The following is a 23,060-nucleotide window of genomic DNA, read 5'->3' on the forward strand; positions in this document are numbered from 1 at the left end:
AAAATATTACAAGGATTCCAAATGTAGCAATAGAATTTTTTTTTGATTTTTAGTTTTTGAAATTTGGATAAAAATGTGGTCCACAAGGTCAAAAATATAAAATTGACGAATTGTGGTGTTTTCAGGACAAAGTGAATCCGTGATTGCAAAAATTAAAACAGTTTTGTGTTTCTTGAGTTAAAATTAATTAAATTGGTCCATTTTTAATCTCAGTTTTTGAAAAATATTTAAATTCGACCAAAATTTTTTTAGGTGTCAGATAAAATTCAGTTTTGTGACTTTTGTAAAACTTGCTAAATTGTTGTCAATTTATGATTTTTTGTGTGAAATGTGATAAAGATTCCAAATGTGGCAATCGCATTTTTTCTATTTTTAGTTTTTGAAATTTGGATAAAAATATGGTACACAAGTGTAAATCGTGGATTTTTGATATTTTTAGGACGAAATGTGTCATAGACTTTAAAAATAAGACCAGATTCGTGTCATCGCGCCTATTTGGTTAAAAATTTACCTGCTTTTGGTTTTATTTTTTGGGAAAACTAACATTATTCAGTTTTTATTATTCTTGTCTTGTACATTTACCTAAAATGATTTTTTGGTTTAAAATAAAGCAAAGATTTTGATGTTTTTAGGACGCAATATGTCAAAGATTTGAAAAATAATTCCTCATTTGTACTTTGCGGAATCAAGTTAGTCAAAATTAGCATAATTTTAATTTTGATTTTTTTAAAAATCGCTTTTTTTTGGCAAGATTTTTGATGAGGGCATCAGTGGTTTTAGAATAAAATGTGTTTTGCAATTTAAAAATAAGAACAGTTTCGTGTTGCTTGGGTTCAAATTAATGAAAACTGGCCCACCTTTGAACTTAGTTTTTGAAAAATAAAATAAAATTTGACTAAATTTTTTTTGGGTATCGTCAGGTAACATCCAGTTTTGTGACTTATAAAAATTTAACTAGCTAAAATGTTGTCAGTTTATAATTCCAAATATGGCAGCAGATTTTTTTTCAATTTTTAGTTTTTCAGATTTGTGTAAAAATGTGGTCCACAACAATAAAATTGTGGATTTTTGATATTTTTAGGATGAAATTTGTCATAGATTTAAAAAATAAGACCAGATTCGTGTTCACAAAGGCCAATTGTTAAAAATATACCTGCTTTTGGTTTTAATTTTTGAAAAAACTAGCTATTCGACTTTATCGTTCTTGTGAAAGTACATTTAGCCAAAAAATCTTTGAGTTTTGATTTTTTAATATAAAACGAAGCAAAGATTTGAAAATTTTCACTAGACATTATGTCTGATTTTTGGTTTTTGGGGCATGAATGTGGTCCACAAAGGCAAAAACCCAAAATTGCCGACTTTTGATGTTTTTAGAGTGTAATATATCAAAGATTTGAAATATTACTTCAGATTTGCACTTTGCGGACTCAAATTAGTCAAAATTAGCATAATTTGATTTTAGTTTTTGAAAAAATTGCCTTTTGTGTCAAGATTTTTGATGTGAACTTGTAAAATTCAATCTAGTGCCTTGTTTGAAGGAAGAAATGCCCAAATATCGTTCTAATTTGATGTTGTAGGCGCAAAATGTGGCAAGAACTCCAAATCTGACAATAGAATTTTTTTTAATTTTGTTGTTTTTGGGATTTGGGCCAAAAAATAGTCTAATGAAACAAAAATTCAGAATTTTGAATTGTTTTGTGGTTTTAGCTCAAAATGTATATTGCAATTGAAAAATAAGAACAGTTTAGTGTTTCTTGAGTTTACTTTTGATCTTAGTTTTTGAAAAAAAAGTAAATTTGACCAAATTTTTTTGGGTGTCGTCAGGTGACATTCAGTTTTGTGACTTTTCTGAAACTTCAACTAGCTAAAATATTGTCAATTTATAATTTTTTGTGTAAAATGTTACAAGGATTCCAAATATGCCAATAGAATTTTTTCGGTTTTAAGTTTTTGAAATTTTTGTATAAATGTGGTCCACAAAGGCAAAAACCTAAATTCGCCGACGTTTAATGTTTTTAGGACGTAATATGTCAAAAATTTAAAAAGTAACTCCACATTTGTATTTTACAGACACAAATTAGTGAAAATTAGCACAGTTTTTAGTTTATTTTTTGAAAAAATTGCATTTTAACCAAGATTCTTGATGTAGACTCGGTTTAGTGCCCTGTTTGACAATAGGATTTTTGAAAATTTTGTTGTTTTTGAGATTTGGCTCAAAATATAGTCTAACCAGACAAGAATTCAAGATTTTTAAATTTTTTTGGTGGTTTTAGCCCAAAATCGTGTCTAGCAGGTCCAAATTAATAAAAAAAATGCCCACGTTGATATACAATCTTTGAAAAAAAAAGCTTACTTGCTCTAAATCTTTTCAGTTTAAGTTTTTCTGATGTAAAATATCACAATAATTTTGATTTTTTTTTATATTTGAACCAAAGTCTGGTCTACATTACAAAAATCGGAATTTTGAAGCCCATAATACCAAAAAAAAAAATTAAATAAAACTCAAAACACTTGGTTTAAAGGCTCAAGGGTGGAAATTGTTGGTTTGTATCGCCCTAATTGGGGAATCCCCGCGATGTCCGTTTTGATTTGCATTAGTGCTCTCAGCATGCATGTCTCCGAGTGCACTCCCCGTCCACTCGACATCGTCATTGTGGCTCAGTTACGAATCCATAACTCTTCATTTGTCCCTCTTCGCATCCATAGTTTGGATGGAGACAAATGGGGGCAATTCAGCGAGTTGGCTGCTACCTGCATCCCGTATATGCGGTCTGTGTGCTTTCCTCTGGTCATTTCTCACCGCCGCCCTTGACGTCGCCAATTCCCGTCCTTCGCAAACATTTTCATTAGCTATTTGTTCGAAGGAAGGAAAAGTCGCTGTTGCTAATTGTCGTGCTCGGAAATGACCACCTGGCCGCTCGACCTAATCCTGTTTGTCGACTCCTGGACGAGTTCGCGCTGTTGCGGTCCAAATCGCACTTACTGGACGAAACTCCATGTCGGGGATTAACTCACGATTAGGAAACAGTTAAGCCAATACACAAGCAGGACTCCGCCAAAATACACAAAACTCAAACACAAGCCAATTTTGGTCGTCTCAGTGAGACAAATCAAATGCACTAAAAAAAATTCAAAAAGTCCACTTTGAACAAAACATATAAAACATATAACATTTAAAACAAAACATATAAAATTTCTCAAGTTGTCACGACATGTGTCTTATTTATTGTTTTTTATTTTCTACTATACGAAAAATTATATTGTTTTTAAGTGTTATAAAAATTAAATTTCTTAAATTTTAAACTTTAATGCAGATATGCATCTGATTTAAGCGTTTGTAAAAACTGATTTTTAATTTTTGAGTTTTAAAATTACGATTTTTTTGAAGAAATACGAGATTTTAGCTGCATGTGGTAATGATTCGGACATTGCCCTTCCATAGAAATAATTTACGTTATCCTCATCATGATTTTTATTTCTTTTGCTCTAATGCCAGCTGTGGCGAACACTTTGTTGTCAAATCATAGTCCGTTGACATTGTCAAAAATTATTATTTATGTCCTTCGGCCCTGAAATGATCAGTGATCATTTTTAGTACAACAAAACTCTTTATTTACTTTAATTAATTGTTTGTTTTAAGTAAAGAAACAGTTTTTGTTTATTCTAATTAGAACAAAGAAGGTGCAATTGACTATTTTTACGCAAAAGAAGAGTCTTAAAACAAATACTTTTATAAAATTGCAATTTTAAGTAAGATTAACATGCATTTCTCCTATATGGCGCAATACCTGAATAGCAAACCTTAACTTCAAAAAATCATATCTTGAAAACTACTCAGTATATTATTTTAACAATTTGGATTCTTACTAATAAAAAGATGCTCTTCACGATGGTGAGGAAGAAAAAAGATTTACTCGTAGGGTTTTTCTTAGATTACTTCGATTTACTTCAAATTGCATATCATTCTAAAGGGCAAATCCATCCCTTTAGAATAGTCTTTATTTGAAGGAAATCGGCCTAATAGTTGTTGAGTAATGATTTATTTAAAGTTAAAGTATTTTAAATTCATTTAAATTAGAAAAAAATTATTTAGTTCAAAGTGTGTGGAGTTTTTGAAATTTTTACTGAGACAAACAAGATGATATAAAATTAGTCAAGTTGTCACGACATGACTTGTTTTTGTCGCCTTGTGAAATCAGGTCCAGGGGTGGGGGAAATTAATATTTTCTATGAAAAGGTATCGACATTGTTTTTTCTCGAATTGGAGATTTGGCAATGGCGGACTAAACCGAATCAAAGCTGCGTTGAGTTGAATCGTTTTAATTTTCCTTTACATTTCTCTTTATTCCTTTAGTCGGAACAAGAATTAAGTTTGGCTTTTGTAAATTAAAACAGCAGCTCAGAGTAGTGCGGGAAGGCTGCAGTGGTTTTTAGTCTAATTAATTCTGCTTATAAATTCCGATTCCGGAGGAACAGCCCCCACCCACCAAAGACCCCTTCTTTCCGGCCGTTATTGCTCGCTCGGCCGGTGTGTGCTTGATAAATTCACTTTTCCGCGCTTAAAAACATTAAAGCAAAGACGATTGAAGTTATGAAAGCTCAGAAATTAAATCTAATATTGCCGGAGACGGACAGAAGGGGGCCCAGGAATGATTGTAAATACACTCGGAATGATTTGATTACGCTCCTACCCGGATTTTATTAATAACGCGAGCACACCTAAATTTTTCACACAGATTTGGGAACAGGGTGCAAAATCTAGCAATAAAAATTAGCCCTTCCTACGTAGCTGGGTCGAAATTTAAAAATTCAGGAAAATAGCCCAAATATTTTTTCTACCCAACAAAAAAGCACCTTTATTATGTAAATTGATCTGGAGATTATAAATCTGTGGGTTAAATCCAGCGCCGCTTACTAGATTTAAACATATCTGATGGTGTTGCTCCAATTTAAGTCAAAACTTAAAAATCCTGGAAAATAGATCAAAACTCTACAAATATTTTTTTATATTGGTCAGAATGGCACTTTTCTTATGTAAATCAACCTGAGAATTCTAAATCTGCCACCCAAAATTACCTCCGCCTACTAGATTAAGAAATATTAGCTTAGTCAAACATAAAAAATGCTGGCAAATAGGTTTTATTTTCTATAATAATTTATTCTTTTGTGTAAAATGCCACTTTTCTTATGTAAAACAATCCAAAGATTACAAATCTGTAATCTAAAAGTAGCTGCGCCTACTAGATTTGGACATATTGAAAAATTTAGCTCCCGCTCGAGTCAAAACTAAATAAACTTGGAAAATAGACAAAAATTTTGCAAATATTTTTTCATATTGGTCAAAATAACACTTTCCTTATGTAAATCGACCTAAGAATTTAAAATTTGTCACCCAAAATTAGCTCCGCCTACTAGATTAAGAAATATCGGCTTACATAAATATTAGCTTAGTCAAACACAAAAAATGCTGGCAAATAAGGTTTATTTTTTATAAAAAATTTTTCTTTTGTATAAAATAACACTTTTCCTATGTAAAACGACCTAAAGATTACAAATCTGTGATCCAAAACTAGCTGCGCCTACTAGATTTGGACAAATTAAAAAATATAGCTCCAGCTCGAGTCAAAACTTAAAAATCCTGGAAAATAGATCACAACTTTCCAAATATTTTTCTATATTGCTCAAAATGGCGCTTTTCTTATGTAAATCAACCCGAGAATTCGAAATCTGTCACCCAAAATTAGCTCCGCCTACTAGATTAAGAAATATCGGCTTACATAGATATTACCTTAGTCAAACACAAAAAATCCTGGCAAATAAGGTTTATTTTCTATAATCAATTTTTCTTTTGCCTAAAATACCACTTTTTCTGATGTAATGCGATCCAGAGATTACAAATCTGTGACTTAAAACCATTTACGCCTACTAGATTTGGACATATTGAAAAATATATCTCCAGCTTGAGACAAAACTCAAAAATCCTGGAAAATAGACCAAAACTTTTCAAATATTTTTTTATGTAGGCAAAATGGCACTTTTCTTATGTAAATCGACCCGAGAATTTGAAATCCGTCACTCAAAATTAACTCCGCCTACTAGATTAAGAAATATCGGCACACATAAATGTTGTCTTGGTCAAACATAAAAAATGCTGGCAAATAAGATTTATTTTCTATAATAAATTTTTCTTTTGTGTAAAATCACACTTTTTCTATGTAGTACGTACGATCCAGGGATTACAAATGTGTGACCTAAAACCTGCTGCGCCTACAAGATTTGAACATATTGAAAAACACCTTCAACTTGAGTCAAAACTAAAAAATTCTGGAAAATTGACCCATTTTTGTTTTAATTGATCAAAATGGCACTTTTGTTATATAACACAACCTGGAAATTTTAAATCTGTTGCCCAAAATTAACTCCGCCTACTAGATTCAGAAATATCAGTTTAGTCAAACATAAAAAATGGTAGCAAATAAGTCTTATTTTGTGTAATAAATTGTTTTTTTTGTGTAAAATACCACTTTTCTTATGTAATACGATTTGTAGCCCTCCCTTCTGGAATAAAAAAATGTAGAGCCAATTTGAGACAAAAAATAAAAATGCCTAAAGTGATTTTTTTCGTGTGTGAGTGATAATTTTTCGGCAAAGTTCGCGATTAGCGTAATAAAGTTTGAGCGTATGATCTAATTAGAGTTTCTATCTGGTCGCAAAAGCATTACAAGCGTCGACAAGAAGCCCTCCGGAAGGCTCCCGGAGGAAGCCTCGCTCGTATCGCATTGTTTCATCTTTATGTATTTTCAAAGTACATTCGCAGCACGTCTTCTGGCACACGTCGCTTATTTCCGGTTTGAGTGCGCGTTTCCGGGCGGAAAAATGCCCGGAGTGCGGCTCTGGTCCGGCAAGAAATGGCAAGTTTATGGCCGGAGTCTCATATTGCTGCAGGAGGAATTCTTGGAGTGGTGGTGGAGGGTCCCGAGAGGTCTTGCGGTCGCCGCAACATCCATTCCGCCTCATATCCGCCTAAACTTACACTTTGTTACGTGAAGTTCGCGCTCATGATCTATGTTGCTATTAAATTCAAACATCTTCGGATTGTTGGGAATTGTAATGGATTATCCTCGCCTCGGGACACACATTCAAGCATTCCGTCAAAATTTCCCACACAAAAAATAAACAAACACCTAGAAAAGCTGTTGCAGCGACCAAACTAGCAAACTTCCAATACTGGACATAAATCTAGAGAGATGGGAGACTTGTGGAGCGATAGATAAACATTGAAAAGCGACAAATAGGGAAAGTGTCACAACTTTTCACCGACTGACACACAAAACTACCATTTTCTCCTTTCGTATTAATAAACAAAGCTCCAAAATGGCTCAAAAACACAATCGCTACTTAATTTTTCCACCAAAACCCTTATTCCATCTACTTGACTTACATCGATTAGTAAAAAAAGCTCCAGAATGGTTTAAAATTACAATCGCAACTTATTTTTTCTACTAAAACCCTTATCCCGTCTACTTCACTTACTTATAAACATTGAAAAAGCGACAAATAGGGAAAGTGTCACAACTTTTCACCGATTGACACACAAAACTACCATTTTCGCCCTTCGCATTAATAAACAAAGCTCCAAAATGGATTAAAAACACAATCGCAACGTAATTTTTCCACTAAAACCCTTATTCCTTCTACTTCACTTACTTGAGTTCTAACACATTGATTAGAAAACAAAGCTCTAGAATGGTTTAAAATCACAATCGCAACTTAATTTTTCTACTAAAACCCTTATCCCGTCTACTTCACTTACAAGTGGCTTAGGCCCGAAATAGTCTCGCTGTCGTCTTAAATCACACTTTGCCGGCTTCTAGCGCTGAATACAAATGTTCGTAAAAGGTGTTAGGCCATTAATTTAGTAAAGTTAAAAGTTAGTCGAGGTTTATCTCGCTTAAAAACTTGCTGTCGCCCCTCGAGCATGCAGGTTTTCCATGTAAGTGCCATAAATATCTGGGATTTATCTCGTGGAAATGCTCCATAATGTAGTCGTCGGCTTTCGCAATGGCCTCTAGAATGCACAATTTAATTACTCGATAGCTGACCGGTAGGTATTAAGGAAACTATTCGCCAAAGTCGCCGTCTTGTGTGTTTGAGGAGTTGTGCATCTCTGAACTAACATTTAAACTTGCCGACGAAGAGTTAGTCCTTTGACTAGGTACCGAGATAACGTTTAATTATTGTATTGCTTTGGGTCGGATTAAATTGATTGCTTCTTAATTAATACAAGAGGGAAGAGGCATTTTTGGAACATCTGCCACCAGAATAGCCCATTTCAGTCGTATTTTTACGGAAATTTTAACTGGGCTTTAAAAAAATTAAAGCTTTTTCTTAATTCCTTAATAGAATTTGACGAAAAGGTAAGCATTTTTTCAGTTTCAGTAAAAACTGGCTTTTTTTTTTAAAAAAAAAAAATTTATTTGGTTCAATATTTCACATTTGTCACAAATTTTAAAAATTGTTTCATATGAAGTGAAAAAAATGAAAAAAATGTCAATTAATGCGGATAAGGCGCAGTAAAAAAAATAAAAAGTCTTTGAGTTTTGATTTTTTGGTATAAAACGAAGCAAAGGTTTGAAATTTTTCACTAGACATTTTGTACAATTTTTAGTTTTGAAATTGGTGCATAAATCTGGTCCACAAAGGCAAAAACCGAATTTTGATGTTTCTAGGACGCAATACGTCAAAGATTTAAAAAATAGCTCCACATTTGCACTTTGCAGACTCAAATTAGTCACAATTAACATAATTTTGATTTAATTTAAAAAAAAATGCCCTTTTTGGCAAGATTTTTGATGTAGACTGTAAAATTTGGTTTAGTGCCTTGTTTGAAAGGAGAAATGGCCAAAATCATTCTAATTTAGATGTTTTGGGTGCAAAATGTGGCATGAACTCCAAATCTGACAATAGAATTTTTGAAAATTTTGTGGTTTTTCAGATTTGGGCCAAAAAATAGTCTAATGAAACAAAAATTCAATATTTTCGATTTTTTTTGTGATTTTAGTTCGAAATGTATATTGCAATTAAAAAATAAGAACAATTTCGTGTTTCTTGGGTTCACTTTTGATCTTAGTTTCTGAAAAAAAAATTAAATTTGACCACATTTTTTTGGGTGTCGTCAAGTGACATTCTGTTCTGTGACTTTTGTCAAATTTCAACTAGCTAAAATATTGTCAATTTATGATTTTTTGTGTAAAATGTTACAAGGATTTCAAATATGGCAATATTTTTGGTTTTTGAAATTTGGGTATAAATGTTGTCCACGAAGACAAAAACCTAAAATTGCCGACTTTTGATGTTTTTAGGGCGTAATATGTCAAAAATGTGAAAAATAACTCTAGATTTGTACTTTGCGGACTCAAATTAGTCAAAATTAGCATAATTTTGGTTTAATTTTTAAAAAAATTGTCTTTTTTAGCAAGATTTTTGATGTAGAAATCATTCTAATTTAGATATTGTGGGCGCAAAATGTGTCAAAAACTCCAAATCTGACAATAGAATTTTTGAAAATTTTTTTTGTTTTTGAGATTTGGACCAAAAAAGAGTCTAATGAAACAGAAATTGAAAATTTTCGATTTTTTTGGTGGTTTTAGCTCAAAATGTGTATTGCAAATAAAAAATAGCACATTTCAGCAGCATTTTTACGAAATGTTAACTGTGCTTTAAAAAAAATAAAGCTTTTTCTAATTCCTTAATAGAATTTTTCAGTTTCAGTAAAAACTGCCTTTTTTTCTCAAAAAATCTTTTATTTTGCTCAATATTCCACATTTGTCACAAATTTTACCAGTTATTTCATAAAATTGAAAAAATGTCAATTAATGCGAATAAGGCGCAATAATTTGTCGTTATTTCCGGTCGATTTGCGTCTCGGCGGGTATTGCCAAGTAGGCGTTGTTGTAAAATTAGTAAATGGGGGCCCTTCCAGACTGACAAACGGTTATGTATTTGGTTGCAATCCAGCAGCGACTATAACCTTATGTTTCATAGTCTCGCATCGAGTTGGCAAAAATCGCAAATTCGAATCCATAAACCACTCAAAAGGTCTGGAATTTCTCTGGGGGTAAATGATGTCATTTGATACATTTATCATATTCACCTCCATCATCATTTTCTCTTTAGGCTTCATTTATCCCGGGTGGCGGTGGTGGAGGCCCCCTTCGTGTTCCTGTTTTCATTTCCTTTCGACGACATGTTCCGGCGCTTGTCACTCACGATTTTTACAAGTCATGGACTTTTATAATCCACCATAAACATATCAGTTGCGTTTTACATATAAAAGGTTGCCTCCGGATTGTCTCCGGATGTTTAGTGCCTTGATATTGAAAACGTCCGGATTTTTCCGGAATCGGGATTTAATTAAAGTAGCGTTATTGCGATAACTGAGCTAAGACGGCTCCCTATTTTCCGCCTATTACTCCTAATGGCCAGTGGACATTAGGGAGCGGTGAGATAGTGCTGTTCCGCAACCATTTCTTCAGCGGATGAATGCACATTAATCTGCATCTCGGTGAGAGGGTGTGTAATCCTTGCGGACGGGGGACCACCTTCAAGAATTCTACTAAGGTCCAGCGCATAACAGAATTACTTACGAAATTCCTCCTCGGTCGTTTAATTTCAGAGACACATTTCTTGCAAAAATCGCATATTTACGCCGATAGCTTACAATCCAGTAGGCGGAGCAACATTTCAGGCACAAATTTACAATTTACATAAAAAATCAACCTTAAAGAAACATAATTGGGGAGTTTGAACCGATTTTCCAGTACTTTTAGTTTTTGACTTCAGAAATCGACTGATATTTTATAATCTAGTAGGCGGAGTTAGTTTTCACTAAAAAATTTAGAATCCTCAGGTCAATTTACATAGGAAAAGGTTGATTTCAGGTGCTGAAAAAATTTAATTGTGGTGTTTGATCCCATTTTCCAGTATTTTTAATTGTTGCCTCAAAAAGTGGCTAGAAAATCGATCCAAACTTCTTGAATAAATTTTTGTGTTATGTGAAATAGTACTTTTCTTACGTAATTTGATCAGAGGATTTCCCTATTGTGAACGAAAATTAGCTGCGCCTACTAGATTTGGAAATATCGCCTGTTGTAGACACGGCCTGAGACAAATCTTAAAAATGCTGGATAATCACTCAAAATTTTGTAAATAACTTTTAATTTGACCCAAAATCCTACTTGTCCTTTGTAAATTGACACGAGGATTTCGAATTTGGTCTTTAAAGTCAAATCCACCTACTAGAGCACATAACAGAATTACTTATGAAATTCCTCCTCGGCCGTTTAATTTCAGAGACACATTTCTTGCAAAAATCGCACATTTACGCCGATAGCTAACAATCCAGTAGGCGGAGCAACATTTCAGGCACAAATTTACAATCCTTGGATCAATTTATATAAGAAAACAGCATTTCAAAAAATAAACAAAAATAATTGTGGAGTTTGCATCGATTTTCCAGTAGTTTTAGTTTTTGACTTCAGAAATCGACTGATATATTATAATCTAGTAGGCGGAGTTAGTTTTAACTAAAAAAAATTTAGAATCCTTAGGTCAATTTACATAGGAAAAGGTTGATTTCAGGTGCTGAAAAAATTTAATTGTGGAGTTTGATAACATTTTCCAGCATTTTTAATTTTCGCCTCAAAAAATGGCTAGAAAATTGATTCAAACTTGTCAAATAAATTTTTGTGTCATCTGAAATTGGACTTGTCTTACGTAAATTGATTAGAGGATTTCGCTACTGTAAACGAAAATTAGTTGCGCCTACTAGATTTGGAAATATCGCCTGTAATAGCCACAGCCTTAGACAAATCTTAAATATGCTGGAAAATCACTAAAAATTTTTTAAATAACTTTTGATTTGTCCCAAAATGTCACTTATCTTATGTAAATTGATCTAAAGATTCCGACTTTAGGACATAAAGTCAAATCCACTTACTAGATTGACAAATATTGGCACATATAGACATAGGCTTAGTCAAACATAAAAAATGCTGGAAAATGAGTTTTATTTCCTATAATAAATTTTTATTTTGTTTAAAATTTCACTTTCCTGACGTAACTTTATCAGAGGATTTCATTACTGTAAACGAAAATTAGATGCGCCTACTAGATTTGGAAATATCGCTTGTTGTTGCCACAACCTTAGACAAATCTTAAATATGGTGGAAAATCACCCAAAATTTTGTAAATAATTTTTAATTTGACCCAAAATCATACTTGTCCCATGTAAATTGACCCGAGGATTTCAAATTTGGTACTTAAAGTCATAAAAGAATTACTTACGAAATTCCTCCTCGGCCGTTTAATTTCAGAGACACATTTCTTGCAAAAATCGCACATTTACGCCGATATCTTACAATCCAGTAGGCAGAGCAACATTTCAGTCACAAATTTACAATTTACATAAAAATTCGACATTAAAGAAACATAATTGGGGAGTTTGAACCGATTTTCCAGTACTTTTAGTTTTTGACATCAGAAATCGACCGATATTTTATAATCTAGTAGGCGGAATTAGTTTTAATTAAAAAATCTAGAATCCTCAGGTCAATTTACATAGGAAAAGTTTGATTTCAAGTGCCAGAAAAATTTAATTGTGGAGTTTGATCCCATTTTCCAGCATTTTTAATTTTTGCTTCAAAAAAGTGGCTGGAAAATCGATTCAAACTTTTCAAATAAATTTTTGTGTCATCTGAAATTGAATTTTTCTTACGTAAATTGATCAGAGGATTTCCCTACTGTAAACGAAAATTAGCTGCGCTTACTAGATTTGGAAATATCGCCGGTAATAGCCACAGCCTGAGACAAATTTTAAAAATGCTGGAAAATCACCCAAAATTTTGTAAACAATTTTTGATTTGGCCCAAAATACTACTTATCTTATGTAAAAATAGACCCGAGGATTTCAAATTTGCCACTTAGAGTCAAATCCACTTACTAGATTGACAAATATCGGCACATATAGACATAGGCTTTGGCAAACATAAAAAATGCTGGAAAATGAGTTTTATTTTCTCTAATAAATTCTTAGTTTGTTTAAAATTTCACTTTTCTGACGTAAATTGATCAGAGGATTTCTCTAGTGTAAACGAAAATTATCTGCGCCTACTAGATTTGAAAATACTGCCTGTTGTAGCCACAGCCTGAGACAAATCTTAAAAATGCTGGAAAATGAGTTCTATTTTCTATAATAAATTTTTATATTGGTTAAAGTTTCACATTTCTTACGTAACTTGATCTGAAAATTTCAATTCTGCAAACGAAAATTAGCTCCGCTTACTAGATTTGAAAATACAGTCAGATAAATCTGTTGTATGAGTGCTAAATTAAAAATACTGGAAAATAGGTTCAAAGCCCTCAAAAAAAATTTTGTGTCATCAAAAATGGGACCTCTCTTAATTAATTAATTAATCTATGGATTTCAATTTTGGCAATAAAAATTAGCTACGCCTGCTAGATTAACAAATATGATGTAGGCACAACTTGAGACAAATTTTAGAAATACTGGAAAATCAGACAAATTTAAGTAAATGAATTTGGTTCTGGCCCAAAATAGTACTTGTCTTATGCAAATGGACCCAAAGATTCCGATTTGGCACTTAAAATTAAATCCATTTACTAGATTGTCAAATATCGGCACATATAGATATGGGCTTAGTCAAACATAAAAAATGCTAGAAAATGAGTTTTATTTCCTATAATAAATTTTTATTTGGCTTAAAATTTCACTTTTCCTACGTAAATTGATACGAGGATTCCAATTCTGTAAACTAAAATCAGCTCCGCCTACTAGATTTGGCGATACAGTCATTCAGATATAACTATTGTGTGAGTCGAATATTAAAAATCCTGGAAAATTGGTTCAAACTCCAAAAATAGTGAAACTTTTTATATGTGACGGTTCCAAATATTGTAATAGAAATTAAGTCCGCCTTCTAGATGGAGAAATGTGGTCTGAATTTGTCCCGACTCCAAAAAATCCAAGTAGATTGTTTTTATGTGGTATTCATCGGTGCATTAAATCTCTCGTATGCGGTGCAAACGTAACGAGGCATTGATGGAACGCAGTTCCACGTTTGCCAACTCTCAGGTTTATAAAGTAAGCGTTTCGTTCTTTTCTTTCGTTTGGGTCGACAAATTGTATTACTCGCTCTCGAGGCTTTCCGCCGGCCCATTTACTTACTGACCGCAAGACGCTCGTTGGAACACAATTAAAATTTATCACGCAAGAAATCGAAAAAAGCGCTCATTTTTGACGTGTTTTATTGCAACGCGGATTCCTGGCGTAGCCGAAGGTCTTAATGGATCGAAATTTATTGCCGGACATTTTAATTAATTTAAAAGAAAACGACGTCAAGCTGGGAGAATGAACGAACTCGACGTGATTTGTACGAACAATAATAACAGTGATCAATTCTCCAACTTAACCTGAAGGATGGAAATGTTTAACATAGTTGCTCGAGGCACTACTTGGAAGACGCTGAGTTCCAACTCCAACTATAAATGCCTTCAGTGAGCAACTCCTGGCTAGCTAGCAGCTTTGAAAGTTTATGTGGTTGACCCTCCAACTTGCTACGGCTTCTGGATACATGCAAAACTCCTTTCATCGGACTCCACCCTCGCTACAATCGATCTTTGATTTTTACGTATTGTTTCACTGGTTAATAACGCCCAAAAATAGAGCACAGAGCAAGAACAAGCAGTTTAAAATCTACCAGAATTGCTTTTTGTTCAATCAATTTAGCGCATTTTTAGAGTTTGTGAAAAAAAAGGTACATCCTTATATCCTTTTTTTGTATTTTTTTATATGTATTCTCATTACGCGCAAAAATAGAGTACAGGGCAAGTACAAGCAACACAAAATCTACCAGACTTGTTTTTTGATTAATCAATTTAGCGCATTTTTAGAGTTTGTGAAAAAGAAGGTACATCCATATATACTTTTTTTGTATTTTTTTCTATGTGCTCTTATTACGCGCAAAGATAGAGTACAGAGCAGGAATCAGCCGGTCAAAATCTCCCAGAATAACGTTGTGTCCGATCAGTTTGTCGCATTTTTAGAGTTTGTGAAAAAAAGGTACATCCTTATATTCCCTTTTTGTATTTTTTATACGTGCTCTCATTACGCGCAAAAATAGAGTACAGAGCAAGTACAAGCAGCCCAAAATCTACCAGAATTGTTTTTTGTTCAATCAATTTAGCGCATTTTTAGAGTTTGTGAAAAAAAAAGGTACCTCCTTATATCTTTTTTTTGTATTTTTTTCTATGTGCTCTTATTACGCTCAAAGATAAAGTACAGAGAGGAATCATCCGGTCAAAATCTCCCAGAATAACATTTACTCCGATGAGTTTGTCGCATTTTTTGAGTTGTTGAAAAAAAGGACGTCCTTATTTCCCTTTTTTGAAAGTAGATAGTATAAGTTTTGTGACATTTGTTATCACCTAAGTGAGACGAGCTGAAAATGATGGCGTAAACGGCACATGTTGAATTCAATAGAAAATTGAGAAAAAGAGCAGTTTGTTGGTGTTTTTTGTGGGTCAGTGTGTGGAATTAGCATGTTAGTGAATCTCGGCACGTCCCATGTTCGGTAAAAGACTAAGATCCGGAGTCTGTAGTCCGGGCGCGAGACGTAGCAGCAGTGGCACATAGCGGCGCCCGGAATAGCGACGCCAGCATAATCCCGCACCGCCGACTAAATTGAAAGTCACATCTACATTTACGCGTACGAATCCGCACGCAATGCGTCCGAATTATCATAATACCAAGCCACAATCTCGACCCACCCAATACCAATATCAAAAATGGAAGCGGCCACTTATTCATCTCCTCTTCGGCGACAAATACTTTTAAGCGGTCCTGTTTTATGGTTGAACCTTGTTGAAGAAGAAGATTTTTTATCGTCGAGGGGCCCGAAAAAACGTAAATATGAGTTATGGAGACATTATCACATGCTCCATTTAATTTAAAATCTATTCTAATCGTTTTATTTGAACAGGCGACGAGGAGTCTTGTTCGTACACGAAACTCAAGAATTAATCCGAAGGGTGGAACAAGTCAAACATTGGCCTAATGTAACGCAAGAACAAACCGAATGCTTTTCATTACGGACGCTGAATTTCAAGCGAATCTCTACGAAAAAATTGTTTACAACCGTTTCCGCAATTATTCCGATTTTATCGAGGAGAAAGGCAAGGTGCACGTGATACTCACCCTAAAAACATGACATTAATGCGTGTGTCGAGGAGGGCAACCGAGCGAACTTAACCAATATTTACATATGAATCCGAAAGGACATAAATTATGGAATCAATCATTTGTTTTGTCGTCGGGACGCTGCAAATGTAATGACGCGACGCCCTGCTTTGCGCAATGAAATTTTTTACAAGCGAGGGATGACAAAAACACAAAAAACAACTCTTTATTGTAAAAAACACTACACCATCATTTTCAGCTTGTCTCAATTAGTTAATCACAATTCTTGCAAACTTATGCCGTCTAGTTGAGGATGTCCCTTTTTTGGACGAATCGAATAATTGATCAAATTTTAAGGTCCAAAAAATGTTTTAGTAGATTTTGAGCCGCTGATTGTCACTCTGTACTTTATTTGGGGCTAGTTTTAACCATTGTGGAAAAAATTGATTCAGAGTCATAAAAATGCGGTCTAATCATCTTGTTTCCTTTTGCTGACCGGCGATTTTCCGTAATAAAACCCAATCGGCAATTACAACAATTTCGGATGTGGCGTTAGAATCGGGTTTGGCATCTCGTCCCTTGTTAATCCTAAACATAGTAATTCCAGTGGATATTTTTTTTAATTGTCCCATAAAAGTGATTTAAGAGTTTCTGAATCGTTAATTTGCGACAACGGAATAATTTTCGTGTTTTTTCAAAAGGCGAATTCCAATCACTTTAGAAAGTGTTTGGAGGCAGTCGATCATCTTTATTGCCAACTATTTCACTTAAAAATGACCATCAACGCCCTTTATGACACTATTAAAATCCCTATAATTTGGTACAGGGTAAGAGTTAATCTGCAATTATGAATTTGTAGCGCAACTCGCTTAATAACGAGCCACCTCGTTACAGAGCGCTTATATTACACCTTACGCCACCTCCCCGAGTATATTTGCATTAACATCTTGGAAACATTTTTGGTACTAATTATTTTTCACTTACCTAAATTGCTGTAAAATTAAACTAATAACCGAGAGAGTATTAAACTTTATTGGCCACACTTTGGATTAACCAACCCCAAAAGGGAATTTTGAGCGAAAAACAAACCTTCTTGTGCGACATGTTTGAGATTCTTTCTTTAGCAAAGATAATTACGTAGTCGTTATTCATTCATACATTAATAACTCGAGTGGAATGTCTTCTCTCGTATTCAAACTTTAATTATGGCACAGAGTTCAATAAAGCATACATGGATGAATAAAGGTATCTTTTATTTATTATGGAAGGGTACATAAAATTCCAGACGGCTTAATATTAAAATATCGCGGAAAACATCTCCATTATTTGATCTTTAAACGAGATCGAGTGAGACTCCTCGCTAATATTACGAGAGAAATCCGATCTTTATTTCACCTCATCAGACCGAAAATTTTCTGGTTTATTCGACGATGATAAAACGGGCATTAACCAGACTAGGTGGGGGATGGATCCCTACTAAACGCCAATCAGATCTAATCGATGCCCTAATCCATCACACAGGTCGGATTGGGGAACACGGAGGTGGACGACGACCTTAATTGAATACAAAAATACCAACAAAATACGCACAACTACTACATCCTCACCAAAATTCCTCTTTAAAGACACTATAAGAAAGAATCTACTTGCAGAAATGATTGTAAAACTCAAAAAATTATCTTCAAGTATTTAAAAAGAAGTTTAAAGTTTTCAAAAATTCTTCTTGGGAAAGATGTTTCATACGTTTTAAACAGAATCTTGCTTACATCTGCTTAAACTTAATCAATCTATATTAATAAAAACGACAAGCGAAGAAAAAATATAAGAACAATAATGTAAAAAAAATATTAATAGGATGTGAAGAGATTTAGATTCCTTAGAAGAAATAAAAAAAAATTCATGGTTTTTAGAAGAACACAATATATTTTTATTATTCTCACTATCTTCTTATTCTATATTAGAAGAAAATTTACAAAAAATTAAAAAAGCTTCTTCTTTGAAGTGCTAAACACAAGTCAAAGAAGAACCGAAAATGATCTCAACGCGCTTTGGGAAAAAAACATTTCTTGAAACAATAGATTTAAGAAATTTAGAAGAATTTTGTTGTAACAATACATTTCTATGCAATTTTTTATTCGTAGAAGTATATTCTGTTATTGTGGTTCTCCTTGAAAACATTCTAGAAGTATCTTCTTCTGAGAATTTAAGAAATTTTTGAAAAATGTAGATCGCTAATCTTTAATCTTCTTTATAATTGTTTTATTGAACAAATATTATACAACCAAAAGGATAGGATTTCTTCTAATGTTTTTCTTAGATATTTCTTAAAACATTTGTTATGAAAAATTAAACTAAACGCCATAAATCATCAAAAATATATTTAGTTTTCTTCTCAGAGGTATTATATTTATTTTTATAAGCTTTAATTCATCAAACACTACTCTAAAAGTTTAAGTTTCTTCTAATTTTCTTCTTTGAAACATTATCGAAAAGAGGAAACTAAGATTTTTTTGAATAAAAAAGCAAAATTAAGAGCTACAGATCAACATAATCTACTTTAAAGGCTTATGTCTTTTTTAGTTTTTTTCTTAGAATGATTCAATTGATTCTGTAGAAGAAGAAAAAAATTATTAATGAGATGAGAAGAGATTTTCCAGAATTTTTGGAATTTGTAGCTGCCAGTTGCTATTTCTGCTCATATCTTTCGATCTAGAGGGCGGAGCTAAGTTTACTTTGCCAATTTAGAATTTCTTACTAATTTTATATACAAAAAGCCCTATTACAACCCGAAAAAGTAACTAGAAGTTTAAGCTAATATTCAAGTTTATAAGAAGAAATCTTCAAATTCTTCTTGGGAAAGATGTTTCATAGGTTTTAAGAATATTATTTACTTCTTTCTGCTTAAACTTTTTTTATTAAAATAATTGCTTCAATTTTAATTTTAGGCTGAAATTAAGCAATTTGTGATATTTTCAATCAATTTGGCTCAATTTGATGTTGGGAATCAACCTGAATCAAAGTATTTCAACCAAATACTGGCTTCAATAAGAGTTTTCTTTCAAAATAATTTTATTAACAAAAATGCCGCAGTTTTGTTACTTATTATAAAACAAGCGAAAAAAAATATAAGAAGAGCAACAATTTGAAAAAATCTTAGAAAAAAATCACAAACAATTAAATGCTTGAAATACTAAACACTAGTCAAAAAAGAATAGAAAGATTTCAACCAAAAAATCTTAGAAAAAAATCACAAACAATTAAATGCTAGAAATACTAAACACTAGTCAAAAAAGAATAGAAAGATTTCAACCAAAAATTATTCCGCTTTGAGAAAAAATATTTCTTAGAAGAATAAGTTTATAAGATTCTGTTAGAACAATACATTTTTATGCAAGTTTTTACAAATTCAGAAGTAAATATTTTTTATGGTGGTTCTCCTTGAAAACACTCTAGAAGTATCTTCTTCTGAGAATTTAAGAAATTTTTGAAGAATGTAGAACGCTAATCATCAATGTTCTTTAAAATTGCTTTATTGGACAAATATTATACAACCAAAAAGAATAGGATTTCTGCTAATGTTCTTCTTAGATATTTCCTAAAACATTTGTTATGAAAAATTGAACTAAAAGCCATAAATCGTCAAATATATACTTACTTTTCTTCTCAGAGGAAATATATTTATTTTTATAAGCTTTAATTTATCAAACAGTACCCTAAAAGTTTAGGTTTTTTCTAATTTTCTTCTTTGAAACATTATCGAAAAGAGGAAACTAAGATTTTTTTTGAATAAAAAAGCAAAATCAGCTACAGATCAACATAATCTACTTTAAAGGCTTAGGTCTTTTCTAGTTTTCTTCTTAGAATGATTCAATTGATTCTGTAGAAGAAGAAAAAAATTATTAATGAGATGTGAAGAGATTTTCCAGAATTTTTGGAATTTGTAGCTGCCAGTTGCTATTTCTGCTCATATCTTTCGATCCAGAGGGCGGAGCTAAGTTTACTTTGCCAATTTAGAATTTCTTACTAATTTTATATACAAAAAGCCCTATTACAACCCGAAAAAGGAAAATTTGAGTAGGATTTTCCAGGATTTTGATAATTTGTCCCTGCTAGGAGTTATATTTGCCCATATCTCCTGAACTAGTAGGCGGAGCTAAGTGTGTTATGCAAAATCAAAATCCTCGGTTAATTTTGTATACGATGAACATCATTTCAGACAATCCAGAAACATATTTAGAAAATTAAAGCACATTTTCCAGGATTTTTGAAATTTGTCACGGTCAATTTCTATTTCTGCTCATATCTTTCGATCTAGAAGGCGGAGCCAAGTGTGCTTGGCAAATTCAGAATCCACTCTCGATTCCACATCAGAAAAATGCTCATTTAGCCATGAGAAAAAATTATTAATCAAGTATGAAGAGATTTTCCATAATTTTTTCAATTTGTCTCAGCCAATGGCTAAATTTGTCTATATCTTCTAAACTAAAAGGCGGATCTAAATTTTCTTTGCAGATTCAAAATCCTGTTGAAATTTATCAAAGACTATTGAAATAGTTTCATGATTTTTTTTCAGATGAAGTAAAATTTTCCAGTTTAATGTCTGCACCTAAGTGCCATTAGCATGCACCTCTCGCTGTCCATAACTCCGATATGAGCCAGATGCCTGTGTGTTAAGTTAAGAGAAGTGACATTACATCACATTCCCAGACTCCTACGGATGAATCATGAAGAAATAGCTGTGTTTGAGTCGGCGCCCACGTAATGGTCCGGAATAGGCAATTCTCTTGCGCCATAACAGTTAAATTCGCACCTAGTTTTCTGGAGCACTTCTAATAGCTGTAATTTCCTTACTTATCAGGTTCCACAAGCACGCGGTTTGTTTAATTTAGCAACGCGAGACGTTAAAGGGTGCATAAAAGAATCACCAAAGATCGATTAAGTCTCCTTCACCCTCTCGAAAAGATAAACACTAACAGCAATCGCAGTTTAGAACAATTGTCAACAAGTAATTGTAATTCTAACTCCAATATTGTTTAGCGATCTCGTTAACATAACTGCGCGTAATAATGCACTCCTGGCACCACTTAATGACTTGATGGGCTAGTTGGGGTGGTAAAAAAATGCCCACTAGGGGTATGTATATACGGATGCACTCGCGACTTTATCGATTTGAACAAACGTAAAATTTTATGGTGGTTATTATGGGGCGAATCGAGTGCCATTGAAATTGTAATAATCGAGTAATTGATCGTTTCTCGGTGTTAGTTTGTAGCGGGGATTTTTCGCACTACTTTGTGACAACTTTCGATGACTTTATTATAGGACCGGTGATTAAGTTTCAAGGGGTAGAAGAGACACGCAGCCCCATACTTGAACATTAAACGACACCAATCAAACTTTCACACTTAGCTTTATGTGCACATTTTTAATTCGATGTTTGCTCCACTGAACTTTGAAAATTATTTTTTCCTATGAAACTATTTGGATTTTCTTTGATAAATTTCAACGAGGATTTTGAATCTGCAAAGAAAATTTTGATCCGCTTTTTAGTTAAGAAAATAAGAACAAATTTAGCCATTGCCTGGGACAAATTGAAAAAATCATGGAAAATCTCTTCACACTTTATTAACAATTTTTTCTCATGTCTTAATGAGCATTTTTCTGATGTGAAATCGAGAGTGGATTCTAAATTTGCAAAGAACACTTGGCTCCGCCTTCTAGATCAAAAGATATGAGCAAATAGCCATTGACCGTGACAAATTTCAAAAACCCTGGAAAATCTGCTCAAATTTCATAAATAAGTTCTTGGATTGTCTAAAATGGTGTTTGTCGTATACAAAATTAACCGAGGATTTTGATTTTATAAGACACACTTAGCTCCGCCTACTAGTTCGGAAGATATAGGAACAAATTCAAAAAATTCTGGAAAATCCTACTTAAATATTGAATATTTTACTTTTTCTGGTTGTAAAAAATGCTTTTTGTATATAAATTTAGTAGGAAATTCTAAATTGGCAAAGTAAACTTAACACCGCCCTCTGGATCGAAAGATAGGAGCAGAAATAGCCACTGGCACAAACAAATTCCAAAAATACTGGAAAATCTCTTCACATTTTTTCTTCTTCTACAAAATCAATTGAATCATTTTTAGAAGAAAACTAGAAAAGACCTAAACCTTTCGAGTAGCTTATGTTTATAAAAAAAAATGTTTTCTCTTGTCCATAATGTTTCAAAGAAGAAAACTAGAAGAAACCTAAACTGTTTGATGAATTAAAGCTTTTAAAAATAAATATAATTCCTCTGAGAAGAAAACTAAATGTTTATGGCTATTAGTTTAATTTTTCATAACAAACATTTTAAGAAGAACATTAGCAGAAATCTAATATTTTTTGGTATGACCAGCGATCGACATTCTTCAAAAATTTCTTAATCTTCCCAGAAGAAGATACTTCTAGAGCATTTTCAAGGAGAACCACCAAAACAGAATATTTACTTCTACGAATAATCTGCATTTGTGAAAAGTTGCATAGAAATGTATTGTTTTAACAGAATCGAACAGTTTTCTTCTAAATCCCTTAAATTTATTCTTCTAAGAAAAGCGCAAGATTTTTTTGGTTGAGATCATTTTCTGTTCTTCTTTAATTAGTGTTTAGCATTTCAAGAAAGAAGCTTTGTTTAAATTTTTTGTGAATTTTCTTCTAGAAATCTTAAAATAAACTGCAAATATGGTTTATTTTAAAAAAATTCTTAAGTTTTTGAAAATTTAGACCATATCTTTGGAACTATGAGTCTGAGTCGAGAAATT

At 32.9% G+C, this 23,060-nt stretch overlaps 1 protein-coding gene across 5 annotated transcripts in view; it reads left to right on the forward strand.

Annotated features, from left to right (window-relative positions):
• The window catches only part of LOC123009669 (zinc finger protein 1), a 299,559-nt gene that overhangs the window by 205,743 nt on the left and 70,756 nt on the right, over positions 1 to 23,060 (forward strand). The window lies entirely within an intron of this gene.

Source organism: Tribolium madens, unplaced genomic scaffold (genome assembly GCF_015345945.1).
Source record: "Tribolium madens isolate multiple individuals breed KSU strain unplaced genomic scaffold, Tmad_KSU_1.1 Scaffold_7;HRSCAF=85;Tcas5.2_LG10, whole genome shotgun sequence".
NCBI lineage: Eukaryota > Metazoa > Arthropoda > Insecta > Coleoptera > Tenebrionidae > Tribolium > Tribolium madens.